The following is a 14,521-nucleotide window of genomic DNA, read 5'->3' as shown; positions in this document are numbered from 1 at the left end:
TCCTTTATGTTCATAATAATAATAATAATAATAATAATAATAATAAATAACAACAACAATCAAAAAAGTTCTGGTTTAATGAAAAGTGGAATGTGTTGCTCCTGAGAGGAAAGATTCATAGCTGGAATAAAGAGTGTTCAGCCCAGCTCTTTCTACTATGAGGCCGTATTTCATCCCTCCTGAAGGTCCTTCATGTTTCCACAGACAACTGTCCTTGCACAGCTCATTAAATTCCACCACTTCAGCTGGCCAAACAACCACCGTGGTTAGGTGGGGTCTGACCAGCGTCCAGGACACCAACCAGCTTTGGGAGCTTCATTTTACACCTCCTCTTCTCCCAGCGAATACCCAACAACACCAAAACTATGGATCCATAACTATGGCTCACTGGCCTGGCCAGCACAGGGCTAATGTTTGCATCAGCCAGGAGCAGCTGCTCTACCTGGCTGTCTCAGCCTCAGCTATGAGACCCTAAATGCTTCCATTCTGGCCCAGTCCTTCCTGGTGCTGAGCATAAAAAGTTGTGCAGACAAAACCAGGGAGGGAATCTCGCCAGCCATTTATCAGCTCAGCAACAAGACCTTGGTAACAGGCTGTTATCTTTAGCAGAAAGCAGCAGCAGAAAGGAGACACCAGATCACCAGCCCCAGGTCATGCCCCTGGCGGGTGTCCTTACCAGTTATCAGTGTCTGCAGCTCTCCAGGAGCTCAGGGAACCGGGATGCTCCTCACCACCTGCAGATTGTTTTACCCATCCACCCAAAACCACAGCCAGCTGTGTGCTCCTGCCCACCAGCATGTGCCAAGGCACAGGATGGGATTCCTGGGGAGATGTCCTCTGCAGGGCCAGGAGTTGGACTTGGTGATCCTTGTGGGTCCTTTCCAACCCAGGATATTTTGTGATTCTAAGGCTTTGGCCAGCCCAGGTTTCAGCCACCTTCCTGATCCATGCTGATTTACCCCAAAAGAGATCTTCCCTCTGTCCACCCTCCCAGTTCAAGGAATATGTTGCATCAACCCCAGCCCCCCTGCTTGTGTCTGGTGGATCATGGTGACCTTTTCAACATATTTATTGGAGTATTATAAAACATTATCCGACCAAAAAAAAAAAAAAAAAAAAATCACCACACACAAAAAAACAGCCCAAATCAAAACAATTTGGGTAATGATGGCCTTTTGTTCCAGTTTATCCTGCATCAAACTCCATAGATGGCAACTCTGAACATTTCCCAGACCTTCATAGTAGAGCTTGGAACTGTCTCTCTGATTTATTGGTTGTTTCATGACACATGCATTTCTCCTGTATAATCCCAGTGTTTTGCTTATAAGCCATATTATAACTGTGAATCAATCTTCTTTATTTGAACATCTAGGACAGATTCACACATCATTTCACCATTAACTAGGATAGACTCAGCCTTGCAGATCTTTCAGGTTTCAAGCCTGGCTGTGTTGTTTCAGTTCTTTGCTGCTGCCTATGTTTTGTGAAGAAAAAAAATAAAATTAAATAGCCAGACTTTGGGACTTTCTGTTGCGGCTTGAAGAAGAACACAGGTTGTTTCATCACTGGTTGTGAGACATGTGTTACCCGGCTCATTAATTCACAACAGTTCTTGTTTTCTCTGCCTTTTTCATGCTGATGTGATACATTTGTGAAGTCCAGGGTTGTACTGCAAGTGATTAATGCTGCAGTAAAGTCTAATAAACTGAGAATCCAACAAAAAAGTGTGAAAAATGTAATCTCTAAAGTTCTGAAAGCTCACATATGACAAAACCCATAAATCACCCCAGAAGCAGTCATTATGGTGAGTTACTAACTAGATTATACAGCTGCATTTGTCATAATTTCCCATTACGTAGAGAATAAACCTATCAGGCTGATTTATGGCAGAGGGCTCCACAATATGGGAACTGGGACCTGTGCTGTTCTGTGGAAAACGATGAGAAATGTTGTGTCTACTCAAATGCTGAATGGAAAAGGAAGGAGAGGAGATAGCTGTTATTTGAAGGCACTGATTTAGGGACAAAGACTTCAGAGAGGACTCATGTTTACACCCATGGGATGGCAGGAAGAGTATCCACCAACCTGTCCCAACACCACCAGCACATCAGAATGTGCTCTCCACAAGTGGGGGGAAGAGAGGAGATAGGAGGTCTTTTGAGGGGACCAAAGTCAGTCATGGGGAACTCATAGAATCCTGGAATGGTTTGGGTTGGAAGGAACCTTAAAAACCATCTCGTTTCAGCCCCTGACATGGGCTGGGACAAACTGAACAGCTGAATGCCTGGCTACTCAGGGGACACTCAATGTTTTGGATTCCATGTCTGTGCATCTACCGTGGAGTAGCTGGGTCTGTTGGGAGCAGATGGCATCCACCTGACCTCAGACCACAGAAAAAAGACGGGCAGATGTGGGACTCAGCAAGGCAAGGGATATCCCTGCACAGCAGCGCTCTGAGAAGAGCAGCAGTGGCCTCCTCTCAGTGGCCTCCTCAGTGCAGCAGCCGCTGAAGACCACGGTGGCTACACAGATGCTTTTTGCTCTGCAATCCCTTTGTACTTGAAGGCCATGCTGGGCATTTCACCTGGGCTGGAAGGCCTGGCTGGGCAGGGAGCAGACAAGAAGCACTGCTGTTGTGGCCTCCATGTGTTCACTGGGGACACAATGAAGATTCTGTTCATTCAAAGAACAACACTAGCAGCCAGTCCCTGCTAACACAGCAGTGTGACCCTTGTCCAAAGCTGCTCAAATTCTCTGCCAGAACTGTCCCTCTGCATCTTCTTGATCTGAAGGGGACTGGAAGTGGTTTGGCTACAGTTCTCTATTTCTGATGTCTGATAATGGGAAGGTTTCACAGAGGTCTTGGAGGAACTGGATCCGGGAATAGTCAAGCAGGAAAAGCTGGGCAATCCTCACCCAACCCCAGTGGTAGAAGAATGGGTCCCATTACAAAAGCACCTCTGTTGTTTTCATCGTTGATAGTATGTATCATATTTGACATTATTGATTATAATCTTTTCTCTTTGAAAACTTACCAGTGGGGGCTTCTGCCTGCTTTGTGAAGGGAGCCCCTGGGGCCATTCCCTCCCAGAGGGGCTGCACTTGGTGGGTGCCAGGGCTTTCATTGCTGGGCCCACTCGGAGCCCCTGAGTTGGGCTGGGGACCAAGGGCGGGGCTGGCCCGGCTGTGATGCCTGTGGTGCGTGTGACATCAGGGGGACGTGTCACAATGGGGGCAGCTGGAAAAGGTGCCCCGCAGGTAACGCTGGCCCAGTTCAGCCTGGGCAAGCGGTGAGTGCGCACGTGGCGGGGCTGGGCTGGGCTGGGCCAGGGCACAAGCGCCGCACCCGGGCCTGCATTGTCCCCCTGCATCCAGGGCCAGCCCCTCGTGCCAGCGCCTTGGCCAGGGCACGGGGCTGCTGCTGGCCCACTGGGACAGGCCCTGCTCCCTGCCAGCTGTCTGGGGCCCTCTGCTTCCTGCCCTTATCTCTCTCCTCCTGCAGACCATGGTGTCCAAATCACTCCTTGTCCTGACTGTGCTGCTCCTCTTCCACTTCCCACGGCCCATGATGAACGGTTTGGATGAGGATGTAGAGCTGAGCGAAGAGGACCTGGAGCAGGCTACCCCAGAGCCACCTGAGCCTGGCTGGGGACCCCTGCTCACGGCAGCCGTGCACCAGGGGCCCTTCTGGGCTGCTGCTGAACTGCTGTTCCTGCCTTTGTGCTTCTGGTTCAGGCGCAGAAGGGCGGCCATGAAGCAGAGAGCAGCGGACCAGCGAGCTGAAGAGGAGGCCAGAAGGCAGAGGATGAAAACCGAGCAGAGAAGGCTTCGGTTCAAGAGGAGGTGCAATGACTTGAAGGAAATGTGGAGGACCATGAAAACTGTAAAGAAGAAAATGGCCAGGCTGTTTTGAATGAATAGGAAGGTGAACAGGATGCTCTTTGGGCTGGCCAAGGGGATGAGCCTCACATCTTTGTGAGCAGCCAGCCCACAGAGCTGCGCTCGCTGCCGAGCACAGCCCTGCGCCGGGGCAGAGGCTCAGGGCTCTGCCAGACCCTGCCCCTCTTCCCTCTGTCTCTTCATTGCATCTATATTAACTGCATCTATTAATGATTTCCCCTGCCATAACATTGCACTTGCTCCTGGATGGAGGTGTTTGAAGGAGGATTGGGCCAGATTGATAGACACTGATTTAACTTCTTGATTAGTTTAGAAATAATTTGGATATTTTACTATTTTCTCCTAGAATTACTTTATTGTACAGCAATACTATTGTTAAATATAGTAGTAATTATAATAGGAACAAATACTAATTCTGTTAAAACAATTAAACATTCTACTATATAGTAATTATACATTCATAGTAATAATTTCTGCAAATTATGTGAATGAACCACAACTGATGTTAAATTTTTACCATACCGAGTAATTTTTCATAATCTTCAGTATTCAGAAAACTTTGTCCTTGTATTAATTCATATATAATTTATAACAGTGTAGAAAAGAATTCTTAGCATAAGGATGATTATAACTGTGATTTGTTATTGAAAATGTTTAAAATACGTGATACAGTTTTGTACGTGAATAGTTTTTTAAACTATATACGTGAACAGTTTTTTCAAAATGACACTGATGCCTTCCCTTCCTTGGGGACTCTGTTCCCTCTGGGAGCTGCAGTCAGTGCAAAGTTCCAATAAAGGCAGTGCTTGAACAAACGCTGTGTCTGTGCGTGTCCAGAGTGACCTCCAGGGCCATCCATTCCTACCCCTCTGGGTAGAGTTTCTCCAAGGCCCATCCAGCCTGGACTGGAACACTTGCAGGGACAGGGCAGCCACAGCTGCTCTGAGAAGCAACCTGTGCCAGGGCCTCACGGCCCTCAGAGCCAAGATGTCCTTCCCCATAGCCCATCTCAGCCCTGTGGCAGTGGGAAGCCACTGGCCCTGGCACTTTCCTTGCCAACAACCCCTCTGCTGGGCCTCACGCAGGGACAAAAAGGCCGCAGGAAGGTGCCCCAGAGAAGCCATTGCAGAGCGCAGGGGCCAGGAATGCCGCCATGAGGGCAGCAAGCGGGGCCTGGCCTGTTTGTCCATGCGGGAGGGCACAGGGCGGGCGCTGAGGCCCTGCCAGCTGGAGCTGGGAGCTCTGGAGCGGGGCCGGCAGAGAGCCGTGAGCTCCCGCAGCTCTGCAGCCCTCACAGCTCTGGAGCGGGGCCGGCAGAGAGCCGTGGGCTCCCGCAGCTCTGCAGCCCTCACAGCTCTGGAGCGGGGCCGGCAGAGAGCCGTGGGCTCCCGCAGCTCTGCAGCCCTCACAGCTCTGGAGCGGGGCCGGCAGAGAGCCGTGGGCTCCCGCAGCTCTGCAGCCCTCACAGCTCTGGAGCGGGGCCGGCAGAGAGCCGTGGGCTCCCGCAGCTCTGCAGCCCTCACAGCTCTGGAGCGGGGCCGGCAGAGAGCCGTGGGCTCCCGCAGCTCTGCAGCCCTCACAGCTCTGGAGCGGGGCCGGCAGAGAGCCGTGGGCTCCCGCAGCTCTGCAGCCCTCACAGCTCTGGAGCGGGGCCGGCAGAGAGCCGTGGGCTCCCGCAGCTCTGCAGCCCTCACAGCTCTGGAGCGGGGCCGGCAGAGAGCCGTGAGCTCCCGCAGCTCTGCAGCCCTCACGGCTGAGGCAGCTGCCCGGGCACAGCCGGCCGGGGACACTCGGCCACCCTGCAGGTGACCCAGCTCTGGGGCCAGCCCAGGCCGCAGCAGGGAGCGCTCCATGGGGCTGTGCCCAGGGACAGGGCAGCAGGAGCAGGGACAGCAGGGACAGCAGGGACAGCAGGGACAGCAGGGACAGCAGGACACAGCCAGGCTGCCCTGGGACAGGCCCGACGGGCAGACAGGACGCGGGGCAGGCAGGAGTCCCCGTCCTCTCTGTGCCCACCTGAACACAGCAACATAAGGGACAGAGGGAACGGGGACACAGCAGGCCCCTCTCCTCTGGGAATATCCCACCTCCCCAGGGGCCCTGACAGAACGCAGGGGCTGAGGCTCTGCAAGGAGAACCTAAGGATGAAGAGGAGGCCAAGGTTACATCTGTCCATACTCTGAATCCAAACTGCTCCATGGAAGAAAAACAGAGGGGCCTTGCCACAAACAGATCCCGTCTGAGGGAAAGGTGTTCTTTATTCCTGCACACACGTGTCCCTTCTGGACTGCTGCTGAAGTGCTGCTCCTGCTCTCAGGGCTGTGGAGTATCTACACAACAGAAGCAATGAGGCAGAGAGCAGAGGCCAGGAGAGCTTGAGCTGAGGCCAGGAGAGCTGAAGCAGAGGACACAAGAACTCCAGCAGGAGGAAGTATGAAAGAGAGGCAAGAGGAATTTTGCTAAATAATAACTAACTAGATGGGTTTTAAATGTTTAGGTATAGGCCAGAAATTAGGTAGAAGGCAGCAAACTTTAGGGAATTGATCAAGAAAAGGAACACAATGAAAAAGAAAACCATCTTTCCTGGTCTTTCTCTAACTTGTGCTCTTCCAGAATCTAGACTGTGCAAGTTCTGCTTGAACTCAACCACACCTACAGTGCTGAATTGGTTCTGATCTGAAATTAAGCCAATTTGCACCCAGCCCTTCTGCTCCCTGAAGGGCGGAAAAACAATTGGGCAAAGGGAGGTGGAAGTGGGACTATGCTGCCACTCTTCTGAAAATTAGGAGTAGGTTTCTCAAGAGCCACTCTTCTGAAAATTAGGATAAGGTTTCTCAAGAGCAATCCCTGAAGTGAGCACACTCTGTGCTCGCTCTAGTGACAGCAAGACCAGCAACAAGCAAGTGTAACCTGAGCAAAGCACCTTATCTCTGTGACACCTGGAAGGCGACTTGAGAGACGTTATCACTGAGCAATACTTTGATCTACCAGGTGGGAGCAAAATGAAGTGATGCCACTCATTTTTCAAGAGAGTTCTTCACTCCAAGCTCTCCTGGCCCACCCGAGCCCACCTGCGACATCCAGCTCTGTCTCAGATTCCTATCCCAGCCAAGCAGCTGTGGAGCTGAAATCTACCTTGAAAAACAGCTGAAATAAACTCAAGCTGAAGAAGAAACTTTCTTTTGTGGCAGACAGAGAGGTTTGGCCAGACAGCAGAGCCCTCTTCAGTCCGGTGATGGGTAGTGAAGAGCTGGTCGAACCAACGTGACCTTGCAGGCACTGGCAAGCTCCCAGCTGGGCCAAACTGGGGTTTATCGGGTATAAATTGGGTGCTACAGGCACCAGTGTCTTCCAGACAAATGCACCCAGTCATTGCAGCTCTCACTGTAGGTAGAAGAAAAGGATCGGTCAAAACCAGAGGGTGGGAAATGCATCATATAATTACAGATAGCAATTCTTGGAAGAAGGATTTTTGCATGGAGAAATTTGGGGTGGAGAAGGAAAAAGAGGGAGGGAAGGGAGGGAACTCACACTCTAAAGCTAATAAATAATTTTTTTTTTAAGTGATTTGGCAAAACATGTCATCATGTGACAAGGTAGTTTCTCTTGTAAGCAGGTGCACCACAGTCTTAGAAATATTAAATCTTAAGAGGTTTGTATTGCACAATAGATGGCAGCCAGAAAGCATGTTGATGTTTTTTGGCAGTGTTTCAGATGTCATGGTATTTTTTTTTCTTTAAAGCTTCCATCAGCAGGAGGCAAAGCCGTGCCAAGGAAAAGGAATCAAATCTGGATGCAGCAAGTCTCGCATTCAGACAGAGGCTCTCTGCCAGATGCTACGGGGCCAAATCGGAAACAACCACACTGAGTTCATTATGAAAACTGCATAATCAAAAGCCTGCAAAAAGGCAAAAAAAAAAAATTAATCTATTTAATACTTAGCTAAATTCTCAACTGTTGAAATAGATTCGAAGAAAAATTCATCATAATCCCCTCTTCCTTTTGAGGAATTCCTCCCTGTTCATGAAATGTCCATGAGATGGCAGGAGTGCACTGTCCTCCGGAGGTCGAAGGACCGTCACAGTGGTGACATTTCCACACCGGGAATTTCACTCTGCCTGTGGGCACTGCAGACAAAACACTGGTTTATCTTTCTATTTATTGCTCATGGAAAGAGATAAGGAAGTGGCATCAATGGGCACATCTTCAGAGAAGAAATCCACTGGCCTGGTTTCCCAAGGGTGAAAATGACTCTGTTTCACAGAAAGATTTGAATATTGGAAGGGACCTTAAAGTTTATCTTGTTCCAAGTGGAAGGGACATCTTCCACTAGCCCAGGTTGCTCCAAGCCACATCCAGCCTGGCCTTTCACTCCTCTTGCTTTCAGCAGCCTCTTGCTTTGGTTGACAGAACCCTGCTCACTGCAGACCCTGGGTCTACAAATTCGTCCCATGCTGTGCACAGGAATTTGTGACCAGGCACTGCAAAACTGAAAGAGTGCAATGAGAAAAGGACCCAGACATCTGCCAGAAAGAAATCTGGAGGATGGGATTTAGAAATCACAGCCCTCATATTTATGGCTGGGGATGACTGTGGAAACAAACCCTCAGGGGTGTCCCAGTTTTCAGCTCTTTTTATGATCCCGAGTTCTCCACACAAGTGGGGCACAGCTGTGAGCCTTCCCCTGGTCAGACAGGATCCATGGCAGCTCAAGTTCTGTGAGCTGGGCCAGGGGATGGGCTGGCAAGTTGTGCAAGCGCTTCCCTCAGCCAGGCTGCAGAAGCAACATCCCAGCAAGAGACAGATGCTTGTGTCTGAAGAGATCTCAGCTGCCTCAACAGCTTCAGGAGAGCAGGTTGCATGATAGAGCTACTCTTTGCATGCTCCTGGTCTTAAGCCAGGAGATCTTCCAAGATTTTGTCCATGTTACTCAGACAGGAAAGTAAAAATAATCAGAATGGTTTTGGTTGGAAGAGATGTTAAAGATCACCTAGTTCTGACCCCACTTCCATGAAGCACTCCATCAGTCTCACACTGGATCTTCTCTAGCAGAGGGTATAATTGGGATGTTACAGCCCACAGCTCTTCCCTCTGATCCTCTCACTACATCTGCCCTGGGGGAGCAGAACCGGAGCAGTTTTGCTCTTCTGGGAGCTCCCTGTGCACCTGTGAGCTCTCAGCTACAGGCACTGCTGTGATGGAACAGGCCTGCCTCATACTGAGCAGGGGAGGGGAGCTTAGGAGCTGCTGAGGGAAACCCCGAAGTGTCACTTGATCTGTATGTTCTAGCACAGCAAAGGCTCATTCCCTTTCCATCCCACAGCAAGCCAGGCATTCCCAGTGACATCACTGGAGCCTGCAAACAGCTCTGCTGCAGGGAGACACTGCCCTCTGCAATGACCAAGACATTACCTTGGTTAACTTTTCTCAATGCATCCTTTCAGTTTCTTGTAGATGTGGCACTTGGGGACATGGGTTAGTGGTGGCCTTGGCAGTGCTGGGGGAACCATGGGATTCGATGATCTTAGAGGGTTTTTAAAACTTAAATGATTCTATGATTCCTTACTTTCAAATTTTCAAAGCTTTCCTGGCTTTCAAATTCTGCAGTTCATGATCCCTGGTGTGATCTGTAGGATCACTTTCCTGTGTTTTAATTCCCTCCTTCTCCTGCATGGGACGTCGAGTGGCATCCCAGCTGCTGGCTGCAAAAGCACTTTCACATCAACACACACAGACCCAATGTATTCCATTGCACAGGTGAACCATCTCCAGAAGCTGAGTTTTGTCTGCATCCACGGGCAGCTGATGGTTATGGACAATGCTCTGAAAGCAGCAGGACAGGAACAGTATGAATCCAACAGTGTGAGACCTGATTAGGAAGAAATTCTTCCCTGTGAGGGTGCTGAGGCCCTGGCACAGGGTGCCCAGAGAAGCTGTGGCTGCCGCATCCCTGGAAATGTTCAATGCCAGGCTGCAGCAATCTGGAATAGTGGGAGGTGTCCCTGCCTATGAGATGGTCCTTAAAGTCCCTTCCAACCCAAACCATCCCATGATTCTATGATCCGCCTCCTGAGAGCCCCAGGGACAGCAAGGGGATGTCACTGGGATACAGAAGCTTTGAAGATGAGGGGAGAATGGGGTGGGAATTGTCCCTTCCTCCTGAGGACTGTACCATTCCCAAGGTTAATGCCCCATTTCCAAACTACATTCAAATCCACAGGTCTTGGCATTCTTCTTGAGTGCTAATCTTGAACACTCAGCCTGACTTGAATCACTGCAGCTCTCTCCAGTGTTAAAATGAATTATTAGAAAACCTCTCCCAAATGCATAAATCCCATCCTAATGCCCTCTGATGTCAGAGGGAAGATGCCTGGTAACGTAGCTGGTCCTTGGATCAGGCCTCAGAAAAGCAGCTGCAAAACATAAACCCACAGGCTCTGAAATTCATCTTTGATTTAACTTGGTCTAAACCTTTGTAAATGACTCACAATGGGTCAGGGGAGAGAGAATTGAACAGCTCTTATCTGGCTGTGTTCCCCTGTCCTATAAAATCAGCTTACGCCCTTTGGAAAGAGGAAAGCACACTAAAATTCACCCACAGCTGTGGCAGCCCCCATCCCACAAACCAAACTGTTTGAGAAGTGCAGAAATCATTGTGATGTTTCTTCACCTTTTTCCAGGGCCCATAACAATTTCCTTCTTGTTCTGATCAGCATTCCCCCTGCAACTCCTTCCTACCGCCTCCCAATTGCCAAGAAATCCCTCCTGCTGTTGTGAGAAACATGAGAGTTCCTAGGAAATATCTCCCTGTGGTATGTGAAAGCAAGGGGGGAGAGGAGCAGAGATGTTTTCTTCTAGCAGGAGATATCATGGGCAATGTGGTCATCTTGGGGGGTAGCAGGCTTTAGGGGTTGGGTCTGTCCTAGCTTGGGATGTGGGTAAATCATTCCATCTTCCTCTAGCTCCAGTTGTGCCAACCAGCACAATAACAGGAATTACAAACTGAATGCCATTTTCCTTTGTTCTTTAAGGTGGTTCTGAAGTGGCAGGTGCTGTTACCTGGCTCAGCTGAGAAATTGCTCAGTTTTGTCATGATTATCAACTCCCCAGCTGGGAGAACAACAGCTCAGCAGAGAATTACGGAGCTGGAAGGGAGTAAAGATGGGCAGTGATGGCTGAACACCACGTGAAGATGTCCCACAGGCAGAAATATGGAAATTCTAGCATGTTTTCCATTATGCAAAGGGCAGAATTCCTGTGCAGCATTGGCATATGCAGAACAGCTGGGGAAGGTGGGGATGGAGTGTACCAAGCTGTCACTTCTGGGGAAAGCAGCCAAGTGCAGTGACACTTCTCACGAAAGCTGACTCCAAACCAAATGGTTTCACAGCAGGATTTCCAAATTACTACCTTGACCACTCCATGTGCTTCTTCCACAGTCTTAAAATACACCTGTGTAAGTGATCATTCCTTCCTTCTTCCAGGATAATTAATTTCTGCCCTAAAGCACCACTTTCCAGTTCACATTTCTCTGGTCTCTGTGAGGACTTTAACAAGGCTGAGAAACCTCAAGCCTCACACTGCCTTCATCCAGGTGTTGTTCGACTGCTTGTGAATCCTCTCTCAAATCGTGGTGGGGCATCTCCACCAGAGCTTTGCAGAGCCCGAGCCCAAGCAAATTGCACAGCAGGGATGAAGGGCATCCAAGGGCCTGCTTAAATGTGGCCACACATAATCAGCCATTTAAAGTCCAGCTCCAGAAGAAATTGCAGGCAGGAGTGGTGGTGGCACGAGGAGGGCAGAGCGTCGGGCTCCGGGTCTCTGTTGAATTAGGTGTCAGAGCAGACTGGAGCCTAACAGCGGTGTTAGACCAGATGTGCTGCTGTTTTCATATCAGCAGGGATTACTTCGCTTAAAGCCATTTATTTGATACTGACTAATGGAGGAAGGCTCAGAGGAGCAGGGAAATGAAAGGGGTAATCAGATATTCCAGAGCTCGGAGCACACATGCAAAATGTTCAAAGCCAACACGGTGCAGGTGCATATTCCCAAATGTGGACTGGGCTGGCAAAGGACTTGGTTTTCCATAGGAGCTACTGTGTCTGCAAAGGACTTCCCAGGCTCCAGCTGCCATCTCGTGGTCATACAAGACATCTGCCTATTTTTTTTTCCTCTGATCACCACCATTCATGGCTCAAGCAGTGCTTTTCCAAGACTGGTAACGTCAAAAATTTCTGGGAAATGTTTTCCCCAGGAAAGCCCTGGTCGGAAGTATTATATTCCCAAATTGCAGTGGGTTTGACCTTTTCACCACGCTTTAGAGAGGATACTTTATTTTCCATCATGTGAATAATAAAGATGTTTGGAAAAGGGGGACTTTAGGATGTTTAACATCCCTCCTCATCCTTGAAATCTCCAGGGCATTTCAAGCGGTGTTCAGCAACACTCTCAGGTTTGAATTTTGCTCCTGTCTTCCTCTGATGGATCTCCTCTTGCCCACCCCCCAGGCAGAGGGGCTCTGGAGGGATTTATGATCTGCAAAGCCAGTGGGCAGCCAGAGCAGCCCCTCTGAGCTGGACTTGCTGTTTGTTGGCTCCTTCCTCTGAGCACTTGCTCCAGCCCTGCTCCAGCAGCAGATCCCAGAGCCATCTGCAGCCCCAGGAAAACCAGAGGAGCTTTGAAGAAGATCAGAGGTGCATCTGCATGGAACAGCTTCCAGTATGGAGAGTCCCAGGGTAACATCCGGGCTCTGGGGAAGATGATGGGAGCTTGGCTGGGTTTGCAGCAGGACCAAGATTTTTTTTTTCCAGCCTTGTTCAGTGTGACTCAGGGTGTCAGCAGGACCTACAGCTGCTCTGGGCATAAAGCAAAGCACGTTCCAAAAGCCGCTCTGCTCCTGAAATTACCTAGCATGACTAAACACCACTCTGCTCCCTTGTCATGGAATCACAGAATGGCTTGGATTGCAAGGAACCTTTAAAATCCATCCCCTGCCATGGGCAGGGACACCTTCCACTGTCCCAGGCTGCTCCAAGCCCTGTCCAACCTGGCCTGGAACTTTTCCAGGGATCCAGGGGCAACCACAGCTTCTCTGGGCACCCTGTGCCAGGGCCTCAGCACCCTCAGAGCCAAGAATTCCTTCTCAAAAGCCAAGCCAGGATCATGTCCTGGCAGGACCCCTGGACCAGCTGCTGTTACAAAATGTTCATGGCTTGTTGTGCAAGGTCCTCAGATCAGAAAAGGCCACTTTCTTTTTGTACAGTGTTATTGTTTAGAGTAGATTTTGGGTCAAACCTTCACAGCATATGATAACAATAAAATCCAAACATTTTTCCCCTGTAAAACTGGGATCTGAAAACAATAAAATTAATGGGACCTACTGGTTGAAATAGGGAAGTAAATGTGTAGGGAGAGAAGAGATCACTTAAACTGACTTCTAATACCCCAGAGAGCTGGACTGGGTTAGATGTCTTCAGAATTGGGCCAAATTTCTTCCCGCAGAGGGTGGTTGGGCACAGAACAGGCTCCCCAGGGAAGTGGTCATGGCCCCAAAGCTGCCAGGGCTCCAGGAGCATTTGGACAACACTCTCAGGCATGTGATGTGGCACTTGGGTGCCCTGTGCAAGGCCAGGAGTTGGACTCGATGATCCTTGAGTGTCCCTTCCAAGTCAGGATATTCTGTGATTCCAGGAAATTTCATTGTCCAGTCATGGAGGCTGGAATAGGGCAGAAAAATGGGGTATTTTTCAAAATTCACATCCGGTGCACCAGATATTCTGGGGTGAGCCCTGATCATTGCTTCTCACAGGCTTCATCAGCCGCCTTGTTTGTGCAGGAGTGATACAAAGTTCCTGTAATCTCCTTTGCATCTCACACTGGCCAACCAGCTCCTTCTTATCTCTTCTTATCCTTCTTACCTGCTTCCCCAGCAGATGAAATCATATTTCATGTGCTTTGCTCAACTCAGAGATAAGAATCACCAGTAAGAAAGGAGGTCAGATGCCAGGTAAGCAAGGTTTGCAGCAGGAATGGCTGAAAAAACACTCATGACAACACCAGTGAATTTGGCTTCAGGAAAATACCTGCAGGGATGAGCTTCAAAACACAAAATATCAGCAAAAAGATTTCGCAGGGCATTTCTGCCCTTTGGTTTTTTTGTTCTGCCATTGGTCTTGGCCATGAGACCTCATCCTTTCCTGCTGATTTCCAGCCACTACAACAGCTCCAACAATTTCTGAGCTACCCTCCTGCAGAGCTGAGGGGCTGGTGAGCTGTGAGGAACCTCTTGGAAGACAGAATCATGGACTCATTAGGGTTGGAAAAGCCCTCTAACATCGTGGAGTTCAACCATTCCCCCAGCCACCACTGATTCATGTCCCCAAGTGTCACATCCACACAGCTTTTAAATCCCTCTAAGGATGGGGACTCCACCACTGCCCTGCACATCCCCTTCCAGTGCCTGACCACCCTTTCCATGAGGAAATTTTCCCTAATACCCAGTCTAAACCTCCCCTGGTGCAATCTGGGGTCATTTCCTGCTGTCCTGTCCCTTGGGAGCAGAGCCCGAAGTTCCCCATGACTGTCCCCTCCTGTCAGGAGCTGTGCAGAGCCACAAGGTCCC

The 14,521-nt window shown here is 49.7% G+C and overlaps 1 long non-coding RNA gene across 1 annotated transcript; it reads right to left on the bottom strand.

Annotated features, from left to right (window-relative positions):
- Positions 1–1,333: 1,333 nt before the first annotated feature.
- LOC128789743 (uncharacterized) lies at positions 1,334–3,149 on the bottom strand. Its single transcript, XR_008431505.1, has 2 exons — positions 3,036–3,149; positions 1,334–1,474 (listed from the first exon to the last, which is right to left on the bottom strand). It is a non-coding gene; the product is annotated as an uncharacterized LOC128789743 (long non-coding RNA).
- Between the last annotated feature and the right edge of the window lie 11,372 nt (positions 3,150–14,521).

Source organism: Vidua chalybeata, chromosome 6, assembly GCF_026979565.1.
Source record: "Vidua chalybeata isolate OUT-0048 chromosome 6, bVidCha1 merged haplotype, whole genome shotgun sequence".
Classification (NCBI taxonomy): domain Eukaryota; kingdom Metazoa; phylum Chordata; class Aves; order Passeriformes; family Viduidae; genus Vidua; species Vidua chalybeata.
The sequence above is the reverse complement of the archived record's forward strand: the minus strand, read 5'-3'. Positions and strand labels throughout refer to the sequence as shown.